Source organism: Acinonyx jubatus, chromosome A2 (genome assembly GCF_027475565.1).
Source record: "Acinonyx jubatus isolate Ajub_Pintada_27869175 chromosome A2, VMU_Ajub_asm_v1.0, whole genome shotgun sequence".
NCBI lineage: Eukaryota > Metazoa > Chordata > Mammalia > Carnivora > Felidae > Acinonyx > Acinonyx jubatus.
This window is the reverse complement of record NC_069383.1, coordinates 119,921,326-119,941,682: the sequence shown is the minus strand read 5'-3', so window position 1 is coordinate 119,941,682 and position 20,357 is coordinate 119,921,326. Positions and strand designations below refer to the sequence as shown.

The 20,357-nt window shown below is 38.7% G+C and overlaps 1 long non-coding RNA gene across 1 annotated transcript in view; it reads right to left on the bottom strand.

The window, feature by feature from the left end:
• LOC106978954 (uncharacterized) overlaps positions 1-14,385 on the bottom strand; it is a 78,835-nt gene extending 64,450 nt beyond the window's left edge. The window contains exons 1-3 of the long non-coding RNA XR_008297026.1: positions 13,777-14,385; positions 12,602-12,684; positions 9,731-9,806 (exon numbers count right to left, since the gene is read on the bottom strand). This is a non-coding gene — a long non-coding RNA (uncharacterized LOC106978954). The remainder of the gene's footprint in view (positions 1-9,730; positions 9,807-12,601; positions 12,685-13,776) is intronic.
• Positions 14,386-20,357: the final 5,972 nt, after the last annotated feature.

Sequence of the window (20,357 nt, the reverse complement as noted above, 5' to 3'; positions counted from 1 at the left end):
CACGTCAAACTTAGGTCCACAACTTAGGTTGGAAGGTACTAGATAACTTACTGAATGATGAGCTCCTTAAGGAGCTCCTTGTACACCTACCATAGATCCTATACGTACTACATCTCACCAAATAATGATCCCAGATCTAGTTCAGGAGTGTCCCTGTGGCAACCTATAATCCTCCTAAAATGAAGGTTTTTCTAGAATACTTGCTGAAGAAGCTGTATATTTCAAAATTATAAAGCTCCTGGTTGAAGACTTTTAGAAACACAAAAATCTTTCAGTTTGCTTCAGGGTTCATACTGGTCAACACAATGTTTATAAAGTTGGCTAAATTATTTTGTCAAATCTTTGTTCCAGCATCCCTACCCCAACTCCCTTTGAAGCCCTAGTGCCTCCTGCTCCTTGTAAAAGATAATAACAGCTGTGAAAAAGAACAGCATTTTGATTTCCCATCCCATGAGGCTGACGAGGAGAAGGCAGAGAAAGGGGAGGGTAGATTGTAACAGGAACATTTGATCCCTCAAGAGCGGAGATCATATGATGATTGATTAGGGAGATGTCATTAGTTAGCCAGACCACAGCTAAAGGTTAAACACAGGTTAACAATAGCCCAGGAGAGAACAACTGAAGAATTCATTAATCGTGTTTCTGTTTACATCCCCTTCCACCCCCACCTTCCAGGCTTAATGTAGCCTCTGCCCTGATGAGAAGGACTTTTGGAGTTCATGGCTCATTCCTCTCACCTGGCATGTGTGCAAACTGGTTAAGCATATTAATAGGTGACTTGGCCAACACCACATAGCTAGTTAGAATAGCAGAACTAGGATGAGAACCACTCTCTCTCTTTAGAGACAATTACTCTTCCCATTTATCCCCCAAATAACCATCAGTTTCCTCCCACTTCACCCATGGATGTGCAAGACACAGCATCCATCAACAAGTGGTCTCTTCCCACCCCTTGACTTGGTTTGTGACTTCATTTAACCAATAGGATGCAGTGCAAGTAACATTCTGGGTCTTCCCAGTTCAGGCCCTAAAAGGTCTGGCAGCTCCTGCCTCCTGCTCTAGGAAGCCAGCCTCCATGCTTTAACGAAGCTGGGCTTGACTGCTGAGTGATGAGCCTCAGCACATGGATGGAGAGGACATGTAGAAGAGCAGCAGACATGAGGGAAGCCTCCTTAGACCTTCCAGCCCAGCCCAGCCACAGGCTGAACATAGCTGAATGAGTTACCCCCACAAAATCACATGGAGCAGAAGACCTACCCAACTGAACTCTACCCCAATTCCTGACCCAGAGAATCATGAGAAATACACAACTGAAAGACTGCTACATCTTCTGCCTTCTTCTGTTCACTTGATTATCATAATTAAGAAATCAGAACATTAGACCACGGTTAGGTCTCAGAAGTCTTATGAAGGAACGTGGTCAACCAACACTTCTGTGTATCTTATCAAGACAAGATGGTTTTCTGCTTTAAATTAACTCAGACACTGAGGGTGTTAATTAGTATATTAATTTGCTGATCAACCAATCTTACTATGGTTATGTTAACTTATACTTACCATTTAACTATCACAAAATTTTGTCCAGGTCTTAATGTTCTGGCTATCTCATGATGCATCACAGACCACCAGAAAATTTAGTGGCTTAAGATAACCTTTCTCCTCTTGCTCACTACTTTGCAATTTGGGCACACCTCCATGAGGACAGTCATGCTGCATACTCAGCATCAGGTAGGGCTGACTAGAAGGCTGGCTCTCTCCCATGTGGAGATTGGTGGTGAGAAGGAAACTTGAGCAGCTGGAGGCTACAACAGCTGGGCTTCTCTGAGATTACTGTCTCCATGGAGCTTCCCATGTGGTCTCCCCAACTCAATTGCTTCAGGCTGGCTGGTGTTCTTACATCTGTTCAGTGATCCTAAGACACAGTCCTAAGGAAAGGATCCCAGCAGAAGCTGTATCACTTTGCATGACTTAGATTTGGAAGTCAGATAATGTCCTTTCTGCCCTGTCACTGGCTTACCCATATTCAAGGAAATAGGAGCTCCCCCACCCCCCGCCTTGATGGAGGAGTGCCAACATCATACTGTTAGAAGAGCATGTGGGAAAGGCTAGGTTAGGGCTGCCATATTTGGAAAACACAATCTTGCCTGACCCAGCTTCCAAACTCCACATCTGAACTTCATGCTAGGAATAAAATCTTGATAGAAAGACGAATTCCAGGAGCTCTGATGTTTTAAAAGAATGTTATTGCTGATTGCAATACTTGTGAGAGTTAATTCATTTTCCTTATAGAGGACATGTTTGGGGGTCATAGTATATCTCCTTTTTGCCCAGAGATTTGGAGGACAACTGGGGAAAGGGGAATGTGAATAATCTACTGTTACTGCTGTTTTGTAAACCTGCCCTTTCTTTTAAAAAATAGATTCACTGCTTACAGTTGAAACAAGTAGGGTATTCATAGCAAGGTTGAGACATTGTGAATTTAATCTGCCTCTGGCAACCACATATTTTAAAGAAAATTCGTTTTGTAGGCTCTATAACCAGTTTTGGATGAATGCGAATAACTTACATTTCTACACGCACATCCAGTGCGGACGCACACAGCACATTCATTTGATATCTTTTATTCCTGAGGGATTTCCAGTTTCTCAACCCAGTTCACCAGGTATTTTGTTTGTAATCTGGCAACGCTACACCAAAAGCACGCAGCGCCTTTTTAACTGTTGCCTAGCAACACTCAAATGCTCAGGACAGGAAGTAAAGTGTGCAGTATCCCACTGTAATTTTGGTATACATATGGTGCCTAGCACTTAGCCAAAGTGAAGTTTATGTGTGAGCAGAAAACTAACTTTTCTGTTACTGCAAAAACATGCCCCAGGACATGTACCAGAGAAGAGCTGTTATACTTCTATGGCATTTTGTAATTGTTTTGAAACTGTTATGAGTAAAAATAAATATCCAGTAAGAATATCCGTATACTCTGCAGATTATTGTACCGATGTTAAATACCTGTCTGTCTGAGGTCTGATCTCTTAACCTAGTTTTTTCAGGTTATTTTCCTAAACTATGTTTTCATCATAACCTGAAGATAGGTAGGATTTTATGAACTTTTTATAATTCTTTTTTTATAAATGTTTATTTATTTTTAAGAAGGGGGGAGTCAGAGAGAGGGGGTGACAGAAGATCTGAAGCAGGCTCTGTGCTGAGAGCAGGTGTGGGGCTCGAACTCACAAATGAGATCACGACCTGAGCTGAAGTCAGAGGCTTAACCAACGAGCCACCCAGGCACCCATTATGAATTTTTTAACATCGGCTTTGCAGACTATCTTTGGAGATGCCATTTTCAAGTTTACCAAATAGCTACATTGCCAAAAACTTTGGTATATATCAAATGTTTGCATTTTAAATGGTCTCCTCAACAATGTGATTTCAAAGATTTTGCTGGTCCGCTGACTTCTAACATTTCATGCCTATAAATTCAGTGTATAACTCACAGAATCCGTCACTGAACAACAACAACAAAATCTTTAATAATGCGATTGTCACCCTTTAACTATTTATTGGGAATTTTTCACTTACATAGTTTATCTCCCTTAAAGCTGAGCAGTCCAAGATTATTTTTGCAAGCAGCACAACAACTGAGGGGGGAGTTTGTTCCTAGCTAAAATGTTTTACTATTTGAGGTCATTTTCAAAGGAATGAATTTGTGTCAGAAAGTATTTGTTAGAAAAAAATTAAATTGGGTTACAGGCCAAAGAATGGCAAAAGTATGCTGTGAGGAGGTAACTTTAATCTAGTGAAACAAATAAAATTGCTGCAAAGAAACCACAGAGGGCATCTTTGCCACAAGTTGATGAGATGAATTACTTTTCAAGTAGCTTAAAAAGAGGAGCCCTGTCTCATATAAAGCTGCTGGATCAACACATGTGGCCAATTAAGGCAAGGGCCAGCCAGCACCCTGAGGTTCCAAGCCTCTGTGTGTGTCCCTTTTGCAAAGCCACGTTAACCAACGAAGCTGAGTTTTTAAAGTAACTATGCACTCGCAGAAATCCTAAGACAAGTAATTTTCACATAAAAGTGAGGAAGTTACAAATTAATATCCTTTCTTTGCATAACCCCTCCCCCCCAAAAAAGTGAAGAATGATTTGAACCTGCCTTGTTAAAATGTTCAGCTCAACTTGAACTTTAGGCCATTGGCTCTGTGACTATGTAGAATGTCTGATGGTATCAGATCTTTAGGGGTTCTCTGAAACCCACAAGAGTAGTTCAACAGGAGTTTCAGGTTTCCTGTCTGTTTACTCCACCCTAGAGAAAGGTCCCAGTAAACTCACTTGATGGCCCTTTCCAGTCCTGGCATTGATAGTGCAATTGAAACTGTTTAAAAACTGAAGAATTGCTTGTCATTTCACCTAATGTCTCTGAGCACACTTTTTCTTCTTGGTAAAATGAAGGTCATCCCACCGGGCCTACTTGTCCACAAGAGTGTTGTCGGGGGAACAGAAAGGTCAGGCAATAAGTAACATGAAGTGAACATTTCCTATGATCTCTACTCTCTTGGCACATTATATGCTTTGCTCCACCAAATCCTCACAATAACTTTACAAGACAGGTACAGAGATCAAACTGAGGCTTAGAAAAATTCAGTGCCTTGCCCAGGTCATACCTGGTATGTGGCAAAGGCAAGATGTGAAGTGACCTCTAACTACTAAGCTATTCCACCTCCAATATAAGGAAATGAAAACAACTATTGAATGGTAAAATGATAGGTCAACATCAAATATCACTATTATTAAAACTCCCTCGCTGTGAACCTTTATTTAAAAGCTACAGTTTGTGTGTGTGTGTGTGTGTGTGTGTGTGTGTGTACATACGTATGTGTGTGCCATTTTTGTTGGTCTGGGGGGCATGACGTTTCTATTTAGGTTTCAGATAATTTTTTAATTTTATATTTAATTTTAAATATATATACACAATCAGTATAGAAACTCCCCCAAATACAGAAAACTCTAAACGAAAAGAAGAAAAATTATGGTGGTAAGTCAAACACAGAAACGTGTTGGATAAGCAGCACCCCCCGTTTCCCAAAAAACAAGGAGGGTCATTATAGTGCTTTACTCAGAGCAAGAACAAAGCATTTTAGTGCCACACACATAGTTAGAACACTCATATTTGTTAAATGAGGGTCAGGGTGACATACGGACCATAGTAAATTATCATAGCTTTCGGCTGTAAATGGATTAAAAGAATCAAAAGAATAGTTCACTAAGCAACAAAATGCTTAACAGAGGTAAGATTTGGCAGACTCCTTGAGACTGTAGATTTGCTAACATTGCTGAAGAAACATTCATTTCTAGAAAATTCAGACCTGTAAGAAAAAGTCCAGTAGTATTATAGTAGTTTGCATAGGCTGGTTTAGAATGTACTTATTTGTAAAGAATGACCTGAGTATTGAATCAGGCAAATGTTCATTCTGGAACCAGAGCAAAGGTCAGAGAATTCCTAGAATTCAGAGTTGTACCTTGGACTTCAGAGGGACATTCTGGGATAGAAGCTGAGCAGAAAGCAGAGACAGGACTCTGAATGTGAGGGGTTCTCTTTCAAAGGAAGAGGTTATTGCTAGAGATGAACAGATCAGGAATTGTGCTCCTGTGTTTTAATTAATTGCTGGAAGGAAGATGTCTAAGACAGAAAACCAGAAGATCCCAGTCGGCTGGAAAGCCTTCCAGGGAGCCTGCTGAGAATGTAAGCAGAGACAAAAGCAGCCCCATAATGATGTCAAATTATCTGCTTCTATCTCCAATTCCTATCAAAAACAAAGGTGCTTTTTGTCTTTCCCTGAGTTCTACTGAAATTCCTTCCAATGCCAGCTTCCTGAGAGACAGCATTTTCATACTTCCCTGGACAGGTTATCTTTTCCCAGAATCGGAAGCTGAAGTGAACCTTCTGAAACCACCACTTTCTTCTTCAAATCTAATTCTATCCATTCTCTGGTATCACCTCTACTCCCTCTAAGGCATCTTCAGCTACAAACTCGGGAAAAATTTCTAGGAAAAGAAATGATTCAGGGGGAGTATTGTTCCCATACCCTATACCCTCAAAGTGCCCCCAGTGACAACGCCCCATGTAAGCAATTTTTTCAAGTTTATGTACAAAGTTCTCGAATCCCTTAAGTCCTACCCTTCATTCTTTCCTAAACACAATCCAATTCTTGGATTCCTAAGGAATCCTTCATGAAACAGGGACACTTTCCTGAAATGATCATTCATGTAGCCTTCCTATTTCTGAAATTCTGTGACTGGAATCATCTTAAACCCTTAATATAGACTTAACTATTACATGGAAGAAAGCATCAACTATGTTCCTCAGACAAAATCATTTGCTTCCAGAATAGGGACCAAGTCTTACCCCCTTAGGCATAGAACGTGCTTAATAAATCACATTAATTAAAAAACCACAAGCCTTAGGATGTCTAAAATATCAGGAGAGGGAATTTTAAATTTTAAATGTAATTGTTTTCTATTATACACACTAATCAGAAAGGAATTTGAAGTTTAATGTTTATTGATTTTTGAGAGAGAGAAAGACAGAGCACGATTGGGGGAGGGGCAGAGAGAGAGGGAGACACAGAATCTGAAGCCGGCTCCAGGCTCCGAGCTGTTAGCACAGAGCTGGACACGGGGCTGGAACTTACATACCACAAGATGCTGGCCTGAGCCAAAGTTAGACGCTTAACTGACTGAGCCACCCAGGCACGCCAGAAATTTGAAGTTTAAATGAAGAACCACTAAAAAGAAATCAAACAGGGAGATTCAAGCTGCTCAGGCAACAAAATCAGCAAACAGTGAAAGCCATACAAGGCACTGAAGGTTATAAAAATAAATATAACCTGTAATCCTGGCCTTCATTGCTTTACCACAAAATAATCACCATAAGCTACTGTTTCATCCATTCTTTGCCTCTTACTAGCAATTTGACAGCTCCTCTCTTCTTCCCTCTTATTCCAGTATTTTCTTTACTCATCAATAGGAACTATCAATTCACTTCTTATCAACTGTATAGTTACTGTATACTTATTACAGGTTAACACCTGTAGGTGGTTTCACTATTGTGCAGGCAGGCCCAACAAAGCACTATTTTTAGAGCATGAAGAACATTTAATTAAACATAGCATTTAAATCATCCAGTCTCTTAATCCTAATTTTGATTTGCCTATTTCCTTATCTTTGGGGGGAAAAAAATCACACATTGGTCAATCATTTCATACAAGAAAATAGTTCGGTGCTCATATTTAATAAAATGTCTTTAAAAAGAGATTTCGGACATTTTCTCAGTAATGCTCACTTTTTCTCCCTTTTGATCATGGAAAATATAGAGCTGAGAAACTTTAAAATTAATTTTGACTTTATGTATTTATGTTATATGTGTTGTTATTTACAGACAGAACTATTCATTTTATGGGCACCTGGGTGGCTCAGTCTTAAACATCTGACTCTTGATTTCGGTTCAGGTCATGATCTCATGGTTGGTGAGATAGAGCCCTGCGTTGGGCTCTGGGCTGACAGTGTGGAGCCTGCTTGGGATTTTCTCTTTCTCCCTCTCTCTCTGCCCCTCCCCTGCTCATGTATGCGAACTCCCTCTCTCTCAAAATAAATAAATAAACATTAAGAGAAACCTATTCAGTGTATAGTTAATGATTCTCAAGTAATTGTATTATGTTTCTGATGAGGAGATTAGACCTGCACTTTTGATGTGTTCATTTTAATTTCAGGATCAATAATCAGAAGAAGAAAGATATTCTGATACACACTTAAAAAGTACCTTTGATTTTTTTAATTTCCATTTTGTATGTAGGATCCAGCTAAAACTAAGTTCCACTCCATGTCTGATAGTAATGGAACTGCCTTCTCTTTTTTCTAGCATACTACAGAATCCTTCCCAAATTGTCAAGTAGTCATTGTATTCTTATAAATAGCCAAGTCTATATTAAATTCACCATATGCTCTGAAAATTATTCAATAAACACCGTAAAAGGCTAGTGTTGACGTCTCCCCCCCCCCCCCCCCCCCAGGAGGAGTCACAGAGCTGACTTAGGTTTGGGCCATTCATGGTGACAACCTAGCAAAATAACCAAGAAAAAAAAAGTATTCCAAGTCACCATTCTATTGATTTCATTTACAGAAAGTCAGCTGGTTTCAGCACTTCCCTGTCTATCTGAATGCTAACTTCAGGCTTTTCAAGCAGACCTTATTTGATGAAGGAAAGTCAGGAATAGAACTTGAGTGAGTTGTCCAGTGTCAGACGCAGCCTGAGTGCCTCGTGTTTACAACTGACTCATGAGATTCTGATGTCTGGAGGATATCTATTTGATCTCTTATTCTCAGCTATATAATCTTCCAGATTAAATTACACCAGAAATAATCTGTGTACACCCCACAGAGAATAAATAATCAGACAGACATATCTCTGCTTCTCTTCCTTTTCCATGAAGGAAGCAACATGACTTTGCTTGTGATTATCTAAAACCTGCAGGCCTGATATTGTCACTAAAATCCTGCAATTTCACGTATTATGTAACCAGCCCGCTGTGGTTTCCAAATTAAAAATATATTTTAAAAGTGACAAAACCAGCCTGCAATAAATGTGATTTAGGGTTAAATCTTTAAGTAACCTCACCAAGGGATTCTGAGGTCGATGTAATGCCCAACTGATCCATCTTTCTCTTTAAAATGTATTATGTATAACCAAAAAACACTTCTGGTCTGAGTATATGGAGGTTCCCTGGGATTGAGGGGATTTCCCTTGAAATAGGTTTTTCTTTTTCACAAGATTTCAGGCTTTGTAGAATTTGCTCTGCTGTGAATAATATTTTCACATAATCGTGCATACATTTTTTTTCACTTTGTGTAACTTTCTAAAGATGTTGCTCAAGGGAAGCAACAAATACAAAGTTTATTAATAGGAAAAACCATATTTAAAATAACAAATTAAAGGGCGTATGGGTGGCTCAGTTGGTTAAGCATCCAACTTCAACTCAGGTTGTGATCTCACAGTCCGTGGGTTCAAGCCCCGCATCGGGCTCTATTCTGACAGCTCAGAGCCTGGACCCTGCTTCGGATTCTCTGTCCCCCTCTCTCTCTGCCCCTCCCCTGCTCACACTCTGTCTCTCTCTCTCTCAAAAATAAATAAACATTAAAATTTTTTTTTCTTCAAATAACGAATTAAATACGCCAGTTACCTAAAAGGAGCCTAAACACAGAAACAGCATGGGAATATTTTTGAGTTGAAATGTGTAAAAATATATATGTTAAAAAATAAAAGTGTAGAAATTGATCCAAATACATATGGGATACAAATGACATCACAAGGGAGTATGGAACTATGAGCAATTCAGTACTGGATATTGAGATAACTGGGTACCATTTTAGGAGGAAAACTCATATCTTACACCAGGACAAATTTGAAATGGATAAAAGATTTCAAGACAAACAATGACAAAGTACTCAAGCCCTGGCAGAAAAGTAAGTTATTCTCTTAGTAATCCTGAAGATCATTGTCCTTCCTAGCTATAAGCCAAACCCAAAAGCCATAAAAGAAAATATTGATGAATTCAACTACAAAACAAACAAACAAACAAACAAAAAACTGCTGCAGCAAAAGCCACCACAGGCAAATCAAAATACAAATGATAAGGGGAGATGAAAATACTTATAGCTCATATTACTAAAGAGCTTACCTTCCTAATATAAAAGAGCTTCTTCAAAGTGAGGGAGGAAAAAAAAAAAAAAACAATTAACAGCCCACCTGAAAATCTGAAAAAGAGATAAACAATGAGAAAATGAGATGCCATTTTCTCCAATCATTCACAAAAAGATCTAAAAGATGGATAACACCAAGTAGAAAATATACATTCTTGTATATTGCTGCTGAAGTGAAAACTGGTACAAGCCCTAGGCCATTCTGGCAGCAACTACTGAAATTATTAATGATTATATTCCTTGACTAGCAATTCTGCCTCCGTGAAGATACTTGTGAAATGACCACACACAAAGCTGTTCATTATAGAGCTGCTTATTGGAAACAACCCGAAATGCTTATCCATAGTGGATGGGTTAAAAGAGATTAAATTTGAGATTTGCTAGTATGTACTAAGTAACCTGTATTTATGCATAAGTAATAATAATTTCAAGTGTTTGGTTGTTTCTATATGTGGTCTAGAGTGGTTGGCAACAGGGTAGGTAGGAAACAGGAAGGAGAGAAAGGGACTTTAATTTCTGGATTTCTGGCATTTTAAAAATAATGTATATATTACCTATTCAAAAATTAAAGGTAAATTAATATTTTTACCTAATCGCAAAAATTAATCTCATCCCTGACTTTTCTTAGTCAGTTTAGGCTCTCATTGTACAACTCTGTTCTTATGCCTCAGCCTCAGATAAAAATCATTCCATTTTGCTTCGAAATATGTAAGAACATTCACTAATCAAGGAGACTAACCTTGTTACTGAAGGATTTTAATCAATTGGAAGCATTTATAAACATATAAACATGTTAAAGTTTTTTATGTTAAGTTTTACATATTTTACCACGTGCATAAGCAATAAAGTTTGACTCAGAAGTTAATTGGCCATCTGCATTTCTTACCCATTTTTCCTCCTTCTAAAGTAGAATATAATATCTTACTCTTATCGTAAGGTTAAAAATCATTCCTTCAAGTGTTAAGATGCTGTCTTTAGCACACACAACAATATTTTCCTGTCTGTATTAAGATTCTTATCAAACCACACCATATTTCTCTTAGAGATGGTTCGGTTTTTTACCTTTAAATATTAGAACTCTTCTTCTTTTTTTAATTGACATGATGAAGATTTTATTCCAATTCATTTCAAATGCAACTTCAACTTTAAAAACTCCCTTAAAACAAGCTTGCTTCTCCTCCCCACTCTAGTTACCTGCCCTCAACCCACCCTATAGGTATCTTCTAAAATACTTCTAATAATTGCTAAAGAATTAATTGTATAATTGGTCATTTCATGATTGTCTCCCTGATAGAATGCAAAGATATGAACCAAATCTGTCCTATTCATCAAGGTATATTCCTCAGGCCCTAAGAAAGTGTAACAGAATGCCTTTTACATAACACCTTCTCAATATATACATATATATACATATATATATGTATATATATATATATATATATATTTTTAATAAATGAACAAATGAATTGCCTTTGTTTTTTTCCCCCAACACCTTTTCATCTGTTAGAAATGCAAGGTGCTAGAGGTTAGAGACTCTTTCAAAGAAGCTGGTTACATGAAGCTAATACATAATCGAACCAAATTATATACTTTTTTTATTATTAATGAAACAACACATATCAGTGGCAAATCTAATATTGACAGGCCTGATAATTCAATGTCTTTGAAGTAATAGGACTTGGTTGGCCTCATTAAGAGTAATGATAAGATTTCAAAATATATTTTACACCAATAATCCTAACAACTAGTATTTCTTACACTTTACTAAGAATATCAATTAGAGCAATGATGTGCTCCCCATTTGTAAGGTGGGTTCTAGATGGAATATACTTTACCTCCAGCAGGCAGTATATTCAGAAAGACCAGCAAAATTGAACCAGCATTGGATATTAAAAATATTTACAGACATTACAAATGGAAAGTATATCTTCTACTCAAAACAGTTTAATTTTCTTTGGGTTGTTATAATGACAATTTCCTTAACCTGATGAGATAACAGATTTTTAAAGATGTAATCATGTATTTATCTTATGGTTTGCACAAGATGTACCTTTAGTACATCCAGATTTTCATAATCCGTCAAACAGTTTTTCAGTATGTGTTATGGCAGGATATTCTAGAACTGCCAAGAAAAGTAAATTCACAGAGCTGCCTGCAACTCACTAACTATAACAAATTAGCATAAGCAGCCCCATTTTAGAAGGAATGGCTTTTACAAGTTACACAGAAAAATAATGTGATTTTGCATTTATATCATTAAAAACTGTCCCTGTAGTACATGGTTTCATCATAAATATTAAACACAGCCCAAAGAATTTAACATAGGGAGTTGGTCGGTTTGAGGTGGAATTTTTTAGTGAAACAGAATGGGTTATGACCTTAAGACTAACTAGGAAAACTAGCTTAAAAGTACCTATTTTTATGGATTTTTTTCTACTTAAAAAAAATGCATATCAAATAAAACCTCTCAACACTTGTCAGCTCTCCTGTGAACATACCATATAAATGGACTGGCACCGACTGCCAGGAAAAAGGAAAGGCCAAATTACTCTCTTCCACCCATGCTGTGAAGTTCAGAGAGAAATCTGTCCTAGACCCATACCATACAGATAGCATACAATGAGCCATTTAGCAAGAACAGAAGAATGGATAAAATTCTTCAGATTTCTCTGTACAATAGCAAAGATCTTATTTTCTTAGTCACCCTCTCAACTTAAAATGCATCTGGCTGGTTGTTCACAGCACAAGACAAAGGTGAGCATTTTCAACCCTAATTAGTAAGCTCTACTAATTCTGGCACGAGAATTAATAACTCCAAAAGGCAAAGAAAGCTATGGCTGCAGGCTTACCTTGTTTCAGAAAAATCCACAGTGCAATCGGTGGCCAGTGCAATACTGAAGAGGTAGCATCAGTACCCACAGTAATCTAAAAACTAAAAAAGATTTAGAGTCCGCTTTGTACACCATTCTGGTAAACATGGAGCCATCAGGTAAACATTTATAATCGACTGAACGAATACACTGTTGGCCGGCCACTGAATTTTGTGAAGGCAGTAGCTTATGACGCAGGACCATCCGTCTACCATCCGTACTACCAGCCTGCTTTAGAAGGGATGGGAGAGGGTGGGAGGCAGGACAAAAGCAGGAGTAGAGGTGAAGTGCAAGGCTTAAAGACAAAGTAGGAGATGCTTGTCCTGCCACTGACCACCACCGACCAATGCTTATTTCTCAGTCGGACACTATATTTTCATTTAGTTGTTTGCTCTCTCTTCCTCAAACTCAAAATGGCAAACTCATCCTTAATTCTCCCAAATGTCTCCTCCCAAAGGGCTTTCCCACCTGTGTTCCCCTCAGAAGAGGGCAAAACACCTAACTGCACATGCTAGAAATGTGGGAGTGACCCAGTTCCATCCCCTATCAATCACCAAGTCCCACTAAATCCACCTTTCAAATAACTTCAAAATGTTTCTCATTTTTTCCATCCCTACAACGGCCATCTAAATCAGGCCATACCTATCTTCTCTGACAACAACTTCCTAAATCATCTCCCTACCTCCCACTCTTACCCTTTCCAATACATTTTTTTTTGCATTCAAATCAATTTTTTAAATATATTTTTTTAAAGTAAGCTCTATGTCCAGTGTGGGGCTTGAACTCCCAACCCTGTGATCAAGACTCACATGGTCTGCTGACTGAGCCAGTCAGTCACCCCCAAAATCCATTTTTTGCACTGATTATGTCATACCCAAATTTAACACCTGACTTACAGAGCCATCATATGTCCTGCCCTCTTATTTTGACCTCAGTTTACCTCCCTTGTGTCACCTTGAGCCTCTCCTGCACATAAACATCAAAACACTTTAAGGTTGCCTGAGAACAGTGTGCTAGATCAAAACTTGGTACCCCTTGCATTTTTCCTTTCTCTTTGCCAGGAAGGATTGCTTCCTCATTTGCCCAATTAGCACCACCTTATCATCCTTCTTGCCCCACTAGGCAAACCCCTTTCTTCCAGAGCCTTCACTCACCTCCAGTGCCAGTGAACTGCTGTGGCATCCTGTGCACAACTTTCCGACAGCACTTGGGCTGAAAGCCGCTGTTTCTTCTATTAGACCGTGAGCTTCTGTGAGCTGGGTTCATTGTTCACCACTGACTGGGCCACGCACATCGTAGGCCTTTGTAAATGATGGTTAAATGAATGAATCTAAGTATAATATCCACGATAGAATCCAACTAAATGCATTTTATACAACTCATGAATAGCCAAATGAAGTTTTCTAGCTACTTCAACTTATTACAATGGACTTAGGGTGTCCCAAACACACCAGATTAGAAGTCACTTATTAAAATGACAGAGATCTGGCTCTGAAAAAGAAAGAAACATACAAGAAACTGGTAAAAGTGTTTGAATTTGAAGGGGAGAGCTGGTGATTAGGACCAGGAATGGACTTGCTTTTCACCATATATGCTTTTGATTTTGGATTTGCCTTTAAAAAAATTAAAAATATACACAGTTAGGGGTGCCTGGGTTGGACTCAGTTAGTTAAGCTTCCAACTTCAGCTCAGGTCATGATCTCGTGGTTCACGAGTTCAAGCCCCGTGTTGGGTTCTGTGTTGACAGCTCAGAGCCTGGAGCCTGCAGCCTGCTTCGGATTCTGTGTCTCCCTCTCCCTCTGCCCCTCCCCTGCTAGTACTCTGTCTCTCTCTCTCAAAAATAAATAAAATATAAAAAAATTTTAAATACAGATTTATATGTGTATATATATACACACACACATACATACACATATATATGTTATATATGTTTTATATATTCATTTACTGAGAGAATACACACACACACACACACACACACACACACACAGCAATACTGATCACTTTCTCTAGAAAGGTGAATTGGGATTTGGGGAGAACAAAGTTGGGAAAAACACTTTTTAATGACATTCTTTTATGCTCTTTAGAATTTCGATGGGTGCCTGGGTGGCTCAGTCAGTTAAGATAGGACTTCAGCACTGCTCATGATCTCACAACCCATGGGTTCGAGCCCCGCATCAGGTTCTGTGCTGACAGCTCAGAGCCGGGAGCCTGCTTCGGATTCCATGTCTCCCTCTCTCTCTGCCCCTTCCCTGTTTGCACCCTGTCTCCCTCTCAAAAATAAATAAACCTTTAAAAAAATAGAATTTCCAATCATGTTGAATGACTTGGTCAAAATTTTTAAAATTTAAGCATAAATACAGATTTTTAGGGACCTCCCTAGAGGTTCTGATTCAGGAAACTGGAGGTAGGACCTGGAAATCTGCATTTTAAATGAACTCCCTAAGTAACACCTATGATCTAGAGACTTTAGGGAACAGGGTTAAGGTTGGACTTGACCTTGGAGACCACATAATCCAGTAATTATCAAGTCTGGGCAGCATCCCTGATTGAATCAGGCTATTTGGGGAAGAGGCCAGGGAGACCAATATTTAAAGTGCCTCAGGTGATTCTGATACAGGCACTACTTGCAGCTTGTATTGAGACCACTGATCCAGTGCGATCAAACACTCAACAAATCCATGAATCTCCTCTCAGAAACAACTCTATCATTATGGTGGCCAGCCTCCAGGATAGCCCCCAATGATCCTCACTTCCTATCGTTTACACCCTTACGTGGTCCACTGCTGCATTGAACAGGGATGACCTAAATAACCAATAGGATATTGTGGAGCTGATGACTTCCAACGCTACTTTATAGAAGCACTGGGCTTCTGTGTGGTTCTCTCTTGGATTTTCCACTCTGGAGAAGCTAGATACTATGTTTTGAGGACACATAAGAAGCCAAATGGTGAGCAAGTGAATCCTCTTGCCAACAGCCAGCACTGACTTACCAATTATATGAATAAACCATCTTGAAAGTGGATTTTCCAGCCCCAGTCAAACCTTCAAATGACTGCAGCATTGGCTGTCCTCTTAACTGTGAACTCGTAAGAGATCATGAGACGAAATCAACAGGCTAAGGCACTCTTCAGCTCTAAACCCACTGAAACTGTGTGAACTAATAAACGTTTCTTATTGTTTTAAGTTTTGGGGGAAATTGTTACACAGCTTTAGGTAACTAATACAATCATACTTTCCCATATGTGTTGTTCTTCCCAGTGGCCTCATTTCCATGTAATTGTCATCTCTCAACTGGCAAAAATTTTGTTGTCCTTTTTTCTAAGTCTGCAACTTAGGTGTTATAATATGATGTTTGCTTTTACAGGTAAAGTGTCAGTTTCAGAGTGCCAACATAGGACTTTCTGACTTGTGCAGTGCTACCTCTTAAGTACTGCTAATCAGCAGCATAAAGACTTGAAAGTTCTTCCTGTGGTTCTCTGAGGTTTGGCTTGAAGGGATGGGTGAACAAACATCAAGGGACCTTTTTTGTAGTGATGAAGATCCATGTTTGTCCATGGTGGGCCCAGTTCCAGTATTCGTCATGCCTACTGAAGCCTCCCTCTGGCCTTTCCCTAGGAACAGAGGGCAGGAGGACTGTAAGGGACTTTAGCTTGTGACAAGGAATTATAATGACGAGTACATTCACTGTATTCTGCTAAGCTGGAAGCTGACCTGAAAATATTGGTCTCTCTGTTGACAAAGGAGATGGGCACCTCATTTTCATCTAGCAAATTATATATGTGCAACATCACCAATATCAGAAAGAGTATTCCATGTTCCATCCCCCTGCAAGTCCTAGGTACCCTTTGGAAGGAAGCCGGCATTCTCTCTCTCTCCTTGATACCACCTGCAAGAATCACATTCAATTTTACTAATGAATTATCACCGAACTCTTAAAACAAGTATGTGTATTTGCCTTATGCCAGCTCTTCCTTTTTTCTGCCAGTTTCTGATAGTTATGGTCATTTGGTTTGATCAGAGTGAACACCTGAGTATTTAAAAATCCAAACCCTAAACACACTGATGTGATTCTGGTTGCATATAAAAGCAAAGGTCCATTGGTGAAACATTAAACGGAATTAGGAGAATGTGGGATGTGTGTTGCTTTGTGTTGCCTAGCAATATGGTTAGGGCACAGGAATCACAGAGAGGATGAAATTCACACCCACAAGGAAATCACATTATTCATAAACACACACACACACTCACACACACAGGCATACACACACATCTGACATCTCTGGAAGAATGTTACAAACCATGAGTACAGAATTATAGTCACAAGTAGAATAGTCTTTGGAACGTTGTAGAATAAACATGCTGGCTGATCTGTTACTTACACTTCAATGTCTATCTGAGTATATCTATCATTAAAAGCAAAAAATATTGTATGCTTGTGAATGGACTTTACAACATCCCTCACAGACATGAGCTCTGTCAGTAGTAAAACCTACATTTTTAGAATGGATATATTAATGTGTAAAATTATAGGAAGAAATACTTAATATATAGAAAAATGTTAACCTCTTCGTTCATCCTTATTTCAAAAATTGAGATTTGCCATTCATTTTCAGAAGACTGAAGTGTGATAGTAAAAAGCATGATCATTAAAACCAGATACTTGATTTCAAATTCCAACTCTGTCTTCTGCAATGTTATGTAACGTCCCTCAACCTAACTTTCCTCATTTGTGAATCAGAAATATAGTAATATTTGACTTGTAAGGCCATTGTTAGGATTAAAATAAGGGAATCCACGTTAGGGACAGAGACAGAGCATGGCACTCCAAATACAGTAGCTTTTCTTCTTATTATTACTATTATTATGCAAAAGACCTCTTGACTGCCTTCTAAGAAATACAGAGACTACCATTTAAGCCAAGCAATGGGATCAGTAGAGTTTTGACTGTAAAAAGGCTATTTGGTTGCCAGGAAGAGAAGGTTATGGCTTCCAGTCTTTTCCCTGCTTGAAAGGAGAGGTGAGAAGGCACCCTACTCTCTCCTTTCCTAGCCCAATCAGTGGTTCTTCCAAAGTCAGAGAGCCTACTAACTCAGTTCTAAGGCTGAGAAGCAAGATAAAAAAGATGAGAACCTTTAGTGGCCACTCACTAAAGGAAAAACTACCCTACGGCTACACAGCCCAGTGTCTTCCCAGCTCCAGGCTGCCCTCCCAGAACAACTTAGTCGTCCATCCCGTATCCTCCCAGGTTACAAATCTGGAAGTCCTCTGAGAACTTCCTTCTTCTTTCCAGCTGACCTTGGAAATGTTCTCAGTTCTCGGTAGAGCTGGGATTTCCTGGAGACAGACTGCTTTCCCAGGCTATTGTTGAGGGGAGCTGGCAGGTGACAGCAGGGGGGAGGCATCAGCCAGCTCCTTTGCATGAGCTGTAAACTCCAGTCCCCAGCAGCATTTGTCCCTTAAGATCTAGGTGAGAAAGAAGAGAATAGCTGAGCTGCCAGCCTTCCCCTGGGGAGAGGTAGGCAATTAGCACAGCACCTTGAGAAGCACTGAGTAGAAACATGTGTACCCTACCAGGCAGAAGATGAACAGTGAGTGATGTGTGAGAACGAGAAAATTATATGGATTCTATTTTAAGGTTAAAACGTGAATCAAGAAACAACTTTAAAAAGATTTTAATTTATTCTTAATATCTTTCTACTTGTATGAATTTGGGAATGGGTTTTTCCCCCCCTTTCCACTATTTTGAACAGAATTAAATTACAAGGGCTATGGTTACTTATCATGGTTTAGAATATTCCATGTATTTAGCTAAATATACATTTTTTCTTTGGTTTTTAAAAGTCCTTGAAACAACAATCAGAAAATAAAAGTGAAGAAAGGACTCCATTTGCATTAGCAACAAAAAGATTAAATTCCCAGGAAAAAACCTGAGAAGTGAAGAGCTGTACGAAGAAGACTTTTCAAGTTACCGAGGGTCAAAAAGAACACTTGAACAAATCAGAGAATATTTATGTTTTTATATAAAAAAGACTTTAAAGGGGCGCCTGGGTGGCTCAGTCGGTTGAGCATCCGACTACGGCTCAGGTCATGATCTCACGGTCCGTGAGTTCGAGCCCCGCGTCGGGCTCCGTGCTGACAGCTCAGAGCCTGGAGCCTGTTTCAGATTCTGTGTCTCCCTCACTCTGCCCCTTTCCTGCTCATGCTCTGTCTCTCTCTTCTCAAAAATAAATAAATGTTAAAAATATATATAAAATAAAAAAAAATAAAAAAGACTTTATAGGAGCGCCTGGGTGGCTCAGTTAAACATCTGACTTTGGCTCAGGTCATGATCTTACGGTTCATGAGTTCGATCCCTGCATCAGGCTCTGTGCTGACAGCTCAGAGCCTGGAACCTGCTTCGTGGATTCTGTGTCTCCCTCTCTCTCTGCTCCTCCCCTGCTCACATTCTGTCTCTCTCTCTCTCTCCCACCCTCTCTCTCCCAAAAATAAACATTAAAAAATTTTTTTAAAAGACTTTATAAAGATGTCAATTCTCCCTAAATTATCTCCAAATGTAAACATATATATCGATGTTAAAAAGTTTTTAGGAAATGATATACACTTACTATAACATTAATATGAAGAAATAAACATGCCAAAGTATGCAGGAAAATCCACCCCCCCAAAAAAACAAGGGTTAACCTAGCTGCATTAAGTACTAAAATGTAAAGCTGTAATAATTGAAAAGGTATGCTACATGCATAGACAGTAGCTCGATGGAACAGAAATGCACTCAAATACAAAAGAAATTTAGTATATAATAAAATGATATCATTCAATACATGGTGTTCAAGCAATTGAATAGCTCTCTGGGGGGAAAATATTAAAGTTGGATTCAGACCTTGCATCTTTCACCATGATAAATTCCAAATGGATTAACATTTTTAGAAATAAAGAAGGGGAAAGAAAATTCTGAGTATGGCAGAATAAATTGTTAGGCAACTTTTTATGTACTCTTGGAATAGGGTAAGCCCTTTGAAGTATAGAATAAAAGCCAGAATCCATTTAAAAAATTGAAATATACACGAAACCTAACCTAACTTCTATATGGCAAAACAACAACAACAAAACATTGGCAAAATTGAAAGACAAAAAAATAAACAAAAAAAAATTGCAATTCATATAACAGATAAAGGATTCCTACAAACTAATAAGAAAAAAGATCAACATTTCAATAAAAAAAGACAGTCTGCAGAAAAAGAAATAAATAGAAGGAAGTTCCAGGTCACTCGTAACAAGATATCATTTTCACATGTCAGATTGGGTAAACTCAAGTAAAATTTGCTGTTGAAACAAGCATGGTAAACAAGCACTCCAATTTTACTGCTGAAAGTTTAAATTGGCACAATACTATCATGGCAATTTGGCACTAGATATCACAATCATAAGCTTACCTATATTTTAATGCAGCAATCTCACTTCAGTGATTTATCCTATATGTGTGCTCAGACATGTGTTAAATAATGTGGGTACTAAGTTATTTAATACACAGTTTTCTGTAGTAGCAAAAGATTCGGAACTTTCTAAAAGAAAGATTAGGAACAATCTAATCTAAAAGATTAGCAACAATTTAAATGTTTACCAACAGGAAATTTGTTAAACTGGGTTACATCTCTACAATGGAACATTATGCAGCTGTTAAAAAGGATGAGAAAGCTCTTCATGAACTGATGTGAAATGATTTCCATGGCCT